Raw genomic sequence first — 7,687 nt, 5'->3', positions numbered from 1 at the left:
TGGTTCTTTAAACGTGAATTTAATAACGATAAAGGATCAAGGAAAGGAAACTGGCACTCAAACAGGAGCTAGCTATTTTTGGCTCACATCAAAGAGCCGTTTTACAGAACAGGCCTGTTCATGAACACCACATCAGTACTCGGTCACTTACCTCACAAGGTTTATCACAAGGTTTCAATAAAATGCATGTTTGTGACAAAATGAGGATTTTTATGTTAAAGGGGCTCAGCTAGCCTCTTAGACCTGTAAGACTGTTGTCTCCCTTCATCTGAATAGCTGGTGCTTGATGCTAGGAGGTCTTGAGACTGAGTACTGTATATGTGATATGCAAATCTGTTTAACTGTAGGAAAAGAATAACCTTTTTAGAAAGTTTAGGGATTGTATTTAAAGTATTAACTTTACTCCATTCCCATTCATTTCTAATGGCTGTCCCCCACTTCCTGTCCCAAATGAACATTTGGGATCACGTGATTTCAAACAGCCTATTTTATCATACGTAATAAATAAACGGTAGTAATCCTGACACTATTTTAGAGTTAAAAGGGCAAAAGAAAAGGCAAATGTGCAAACTGACTTCGAGGATAAACACAGCGCCCTCTAGTGGCGTTGCAACTTAACAGCACAGTATATCTTCAGGGAACCTTCAAAAATTGCAGAGTTAATTTTAATAGCCCAGATAGATTAATTTATTCAAAATCAAACATTAAATCAATACATTTCTGCTGTTTTGCTCTTGCAGATGTATAATTTACAACCTCACATGAACCTTCTTGGTGAAAATGTGTGAGTCTAGTAGCTTGGAGTCTAGCTTCAACACCAAAGTATGCAGCTATACACATCAGTCTGAACTGCTGAAACATTCAAAACATGATGTGACATTTTGTTAATACTCTTTCACTTTTTTATTGACTTTTTTTGGCTGACTTTTAACATATGACTTGCATACATGATGAAGCAGCATGAGGTGCAAATATGCCAAAACAACTGCAACTGGTGAGATCAAAGCAGAATATTCAGTTATGCTAAAGTGAATCAGTGAGAAATACCAAGCATGCAAATGGATGGTAGAGAGGATATTTTCGCTGTGGGAGAGTTTCCACGATTTCCTCTGTTTTTGGCTATCAAAGAAACATTAAACTGTATTTCTCGGGTACATCTGTGTTAAAGTAGAGGTTGGAGAAACTCAGCAGAGGTCAAACTGCTTTTATCAACCATCTGCTACATTATAACTCATCTTGTGGATACATGTAAATGCAAAGTGTTATATTTAGCCAGCATCTTCTGGAGATGACAGCTTCATGCTGGCTAATACAGCAGGTTGAAGGCCAGATTAACTGGTGTGTTTAATTAAAGGAGATGTACAGTAGAGCAGCAGAATCAATGCAGAGGTTAACAAGTGCTGACAAGGGCAGAACAGACAGCCAGGCTTCATTTAGATACCGAGGGAGAAACGAGACAGGATTACAATCAGGGGGCAGTCGCTGCTGAACTCATCCCTGTGTCTAACCTTCTTCACGCCTGCAGCAGATTTTCTGCTTTGATGGATTGCACAGGTGCATTATGGGTGCTTCATGTATTGATAGGTGATGTTGGATTTTTAGAGGAATTTTAATTTACAATGAAAACACGTTTTTCTACTGTACATGTCAAATTAATGCTTTTGTTTTGGGGTATAGAAAGGCTTCCTGCTGCTGTACACAGTTGGCAGTCTCTGTTGCTATTGTCATGTTTTCATGAGCTTTATTTTTCATGCTGTTGAAGGAAAAAAGGTTGTTGTTTAAGTGGATGTGCTAACTGATGAGAAGAGAAGCCTGGGTTATTCTTCTACAGAGCACTATCAGAGAAAGAAAACCCTAAGACAAGACAAAGGCAGATTAATAGCCTACTGATACTGTCCGATACTGTAATCCTCAAACTACCTGTTAAACAGGAGCACAGAAAAAACAAATCAAGTCTCCCTTTTAATGCACACTTACCTGAGACTCGCAGATTCAGGTGAATGGTGCATCAGCTCGAGTCCATGGAAGAGGGAGAGGGAAATGGCAGAGCGAATCAGATAAGGACATTTTTAGATGTGTGGAGATAAAAAGCACTACTTTGGATTTGTTACACAAAAGGACTGAAACAGCTCTCCACTGCCGTGAACTCTACATCAAATCTGTCTAAATAACTGCAAGGGCAGCATTTTAACACAAAGCTAGAAGCTATAGACCCTTGAAGCTTAAGGTAACTGCAAGCAGCTAGATTTTCAGCAACAGCCACCGGTAACCACAAAAGCTCCGTTAATAGGCCTGTGTCAGTGTTTTAGACGTGTAAATCAACGGTTTCATCACAATGCAATATGATATTGATATTATAGACTACTTCATATTTTGAGATTTTTCCGATATAATAAAATCTGCCACGATTAAATTTCGACACCATTTGACATAGGAACCTATGATGGATGTCAGGTGATTTCATGCACAAATTTCACACAGTTACAGAAAAAAAGCTAACCTTGCAAAGCAGATATATTCGTATTCCCATCTGAACCGTTTGGGGCCCGGTTAGAAAGTGACAGGACCAATCAGCGTCGAGGGGCAGTACTTTTGGGCGCGGCAGAGTCGTGACGTATGCAATCAACGAGAAGAGGCCGGGGCAGTTATGGAGGAAGAGATTAGCAAGGATGCTGCTAAAGTTTTATCAGGACTTGACATTTCTCTGTTAAAAGAAGAACAAAGAACAGCAGTGAGTTGTTTTCTTTTCAAAAACGACAAAAGTCATGTACTGACATGTCTACAGCTGCCATGGTTTGTGTTATGTAGTTCTTTATGGAGTTTAGCCTAGTCGGTAGGGTGCAGATGTAGCTTGTTAGCGGCTTCATCATGTGTTTTGTTGCTCTGATTGGCCCGTAAAGATGTGACAGACAGAACGTTCACCCAATCACCCTCTGAGTTTTTATTCAAAGCCTCTGCTCTTTCCCAAACCCTTTGTATTGCAGGTTTTCCAGATGGATGTGTGAAACAATCCATCTGGCATGTTAGGTTAGAAAATGTAGTTTCTGCAATTTTATCACTGACAGGTCTCTGTATGTATAAAAAAGATCTTTTTTAATGAAAATAACAAAAAACCTGTATTTTACTCAATAACATTTTTAATGTTGTAAATGTTGTCTAAAACTTGAAATTGAGGGCCCCTGATTAACCTTTAAATTAGGAACATAATATGGATATTTATATTAAACCTGCTGATTTTGAAATAGCAAAAATTTTCAGCGCCAAAAAATTTTTATTTCCTCAATGCTCTGATCACGCTAAAGCATTGGTTCTCAACTGGTGGGTCGGGACCCAAAAGTGGGTCCCAGAGCAGCTTTTAGTGGGTCATGACTAGGTGTCTAAAAAAGAATGGTGGCAAAAGTCCTGAAGCCCTTATTAGGCATGCAAGGATACCTTTTATTTTACCCTGTTTTACTGAGAAATTGGGTAAATTTAAATATTTGATCAGTGTTTCAACTAATTAATCTCCTCTTCTTGCAATTAAAGGCTCCTTTTCCCATAATAATTAAGTAATTTCACAAGTTCTCTGGAGAATTGGCAAAAATTGACACATAATAATAGGGAAACAGTATAAAATTTGTCAGTTTTGTCCCTTTTCTTTTTTACATCAGGTGTTTTGGTCCAATCATGCTCCAAACTACAACATATTCAATTAACTAAACGTGTTTTTGGAAACTTTGGTTGTGATCTGTCGTAAGACAGACTTGAACTTATTTACACACATGTGGACTTGAATAGATATTCCTGCTCTATATTAGCCCTTCATACTTTGGGGCCTATTGATGTGGCAGATAGTTCAGGTGTAGTTTTATTTCAAAGGATGCTCTTGTTATGAACAGCCTCTTAACAAGAGTGAGGGGTTGGGGTTATATAAAGAGAGCAGCTGTCCTGCTTGAACCATGCTGAGTTCAGACAGCTTATGCTTTTATTTAAATCTAACGTGAGACGTCAGACTAAAATCAGTGTATCAAAGAAGGCTTGCAGCAGCAGACTTTTACCTCTTTATTTATCTCTGTTTGTCTGTCTGTATCAGACAACCAGATCAAGACATGCCTTCATTGCCCACAAGATAAGAGAAGCCTGCTTTTTTATGTGCAAATCTGGGAAGACAACATAAATAAGCCAAGATGCCAAGAAAAAATCCTGAAATTACTTTAAATAGTAAATAAAATACATGTATGGATGTCTGCTTTGTATGTACAATCACACTGTGCATCCTTAAAATATCTTTTGTAGTAATATTCAGAATTTTCTGATTCATTTCCTTAAAATTGAGAAGCATTTCACACATGCTAGGTTAAAAAACAACAACAAAGATATATTTTTCCACACCTGGCTCCTCTACAAGCACAATCCATTTCCTTTTCACCCACGAATACACACTCACATTATCTCTGATTCATTTCTTCGACATCTTTCTTTTTATCTGACACTTTTCTCCCTCTCTTATTGTCATTTTCACTCTCTATCATAAAAAAATTTCTTTTGGGCTGATGGTCCTGAAAGTATACTTTCTGTCCACTCAAGTCCATCCCATCTCTTTCCTTTCAGCCCATTCAAATGAATTCATGGCTTTCTTTCTTTTTTCTTTTTTTTCCTGAGAGCTATTCCTTTTTCCTGGATGCTGATAAATGTGTCCTGTTTGATAAAACTGTGAGCCAATATTATACAAATCATTAATAATTCATTATGATGCCCATGGTGAATAACATCATGCCACATAACTAGATACTTTGATCACTGATTCCAAAAATAACTGGATACTCCAAAACACATACTGTAATCCACAGGTGTCAAATTCCAGGCCCCGGGCGAAACCTGCAAACGAGCAGATCCCATCAGGCCTGTGAGGAAAAGGTGTGAAAAATTTGCAATATTTACAAATGTAAAAAAATTCTTACTTATTATGATACACTGAAAAATTTACATGTTGCTAAAACTGTCCAAAGAGAGTCTAATCTGGATTTCAAGTTTTTTCAAGACAGCTGTCAGCCATAATGTCATGCCAATCAGTGGTCAGTAGTTTCAAGAATCGGCATGCCACTTGACCGTTTGACTGATCTGGATAGGGCAACTTCAAGCTGGTGTTCTGCAAAATCAAACTGTGGCATTATTTGGAGTGAGCCCTAAGACCATCTCCAAACTGAAGGCTAAGTTCCATGTAATAGGGGATGTCAGAGACAGGACGCCAAGTGGGCGTCCCAAGAAAACGACACCTCAAGAAAATGGTTACCTCACCCTGTCAGCACTTTGGCTGTCTCCTACAGATTTGCAGTCAAGGTTTGCAGGATGACATAGCTGACAGCTCTCTGCCTGGACAATCAGGATCAGACTTCATGCAGCTGGTCTCTGGTCTCGTAGAGCTGCCAGGAGGCCTGTTATGACTGCCCTTCACTGTCAGGCCAGTTTGCACTGGTATCACCAACAAATGCACTGGAACCTGAACCTGTGGAGGACTGTTATGTTCAGCGAAAAGACGGGAACACTTTGCTGATTGCTGCACTGATAGAGCAACATCTTTTGATGGAGGCAGTGTGATGGTTTGGGGCGGCATCTCCCTCACTGGAAAAACAAGGCTTGTCATCACTGGAGCTGATCTCTATGTAGAGAGATTTTGAGATGAGATTCTCCAACTAGTGGCAATCCCATAGCTCCACAGTCTGGGACTGAACTCACAGTTAAGGTTTCTGACTGACAGTGTGCATCCATACACAAATATGAGACTGCCTGAGTCAAGTTAGAGTTTAACACCACTTTAAAAGCCTCAGATGAGACCAGATCATTGATGTTCGGGGCTTTTTATAATCTATTTCTAGCAAAGGGAGCTTAAATGACCTTTATAACAATAGTAAACAAGTACAAAGAAATTCCAGGTGCATTTGTTCGCACCGTCTTGTGAAGCCAAGAGAGGCGGACAGGGCAGTGCTGGGAGGGTGCTCAGACTGGATGGCTTGGGGGAAGAAGCTATAGCTGAGTCTGACAGACCTTGCATGGATGCTCTGGAGTCTCTGTCCAGATGGCAGAGTGCAGAGAGGTGATGGGAGGGGTGGTAGGGGTCCATCATTATGTTGAAGACTTCACTGCTGCAGTGGTCTTTGTATATGCTGTCCATGGTGGGGAGAGAGACCCCTATGATCTTTTCTGCTGCTCACTATTCTCTGCAGGGACTTTTGGTCAGTTCCTTTCAAAGCTGCTGTTAGAAATGATGGAATTCCCTGCACTGCTCAGAACCACAGTTTACTAGTTGTAATAATACTTTTTGGACTTTGCTCAAGAGTACTTGTGATGCTGAGTAGGTTTTAAAATGTGAAAAATTTTCTTCTCAAGTAAGAGTGGGCGTCATGGGATAAATAATCATTTCATTTTTATATGACTGGATCATGATCTCGATTTTGTTGCAGAACTCAGTGACTTCAAGTGTGGTACTGGGATGGATGCTACCTTTGCAACAAGACAGTTTGTGAAAGTTTATCCTTGCTAGATATTCCACAGTCTACTATAAGCTGGTCCCACCACAGATTTGGCTGAGCCACTGAAAACCCCAGAGAACCAACCCTCCTCAGTTGTGATTTATCATTGATATCAGTGTATGTGTGTTGGTGCTAGCATGCATCCTGGCTAATACTTACTTCTTCTTGGAACTGAAAAGTGTGTCGAACTATTATTCAGGTTCTGATGTTAGAATTTTCCTTGTGCCACTTTTTAACCCCTTTGAACTACTTTTCCTGCCCATTTTTCCACTATAATTTAACACTTTCAAAGATTTAAAGCAAATCTTGCCCATTTGTGCCTCCTGTTACTCATTTTGCCACTTAAAACTTATATTTGCCACCAACCCTTTTCATCACTTTTTGTTTCTTTTAAAATCACCACCAGTTTCACCACCTTTTCCACCATTCTTGCCATTTTTGCCACTTTAAAAGCCTTCCACCATTTTTCTGCTGTTTATGGCACTTTAAACCTATTTTGACCACCGTTTGACAATAGATTCCTCCCATTTACTAGACTTTCCAGAATTTTTCTTGATCAATTCACCCCTTTTAGCACCCCTTTTTTGCTACCTTCAATCTGTTTTTGTCTTTTCACTATTTTTTTTTTTGCCAGTTTTTGCCGCTTTTAGCCCACTTCTGCAAGTTTTTAAATCCCATTTCACTACCTTATCCATCAATTTTTGTCACTTTTAACCCATTTAAATTCTTCTTTAAGAAAAGGGGTTGTATTTTTCATGAATATTATATACTACAGCATAAATAGACAAAAGATAATCTGTTGCTTTGATAAGAGTGATTATTACTCAGGTAAAACACATAAAATGTGGTTATCACAGTTTAACATTAAAATCTCTTTTCTTTACCTTGTATTATTGGTGGCCTTGACTGTAAGTGATGTTATTTGAAAGTTGAAGTGTTTAGGAACAACACCAACTCAGCAACAGAGCTTGGTCAACAACTACTGAGGCACATGGTGCATTTTAAGTCAGGCTTATCTGTTCTGAAGTTCTCAGTGTTCTCTCATTCTTCTTCCTCGATAATTTTTTGCTGTCTCTCTTCTTATTGTGATCATTCATTTTTGTGATTGCTTGTGAGTTTCGTGTCCGAGAAGAGAGCAAACTAGAAAGAGTGACGCCCTTTGTTTTGGCTGTTTTCGA

Source organism: Cheilinus undulatus, linkage group 5 (genome assembly GCF_018320785.1).
Source record: "Cheilinus undulatus linkage group 5, ASM1832078v1, whole genome shotgun sequence".
NCBI classification, from domain to species: domain Eukaryota; kingdom Metazoa; phylum Chordata; class Actinopteri; order Labriformes; family Labridae; genus Cheilinus; species Cheilinus undulatus.
Note: the sequence above shows the minus strand (reverse complement) of the source record.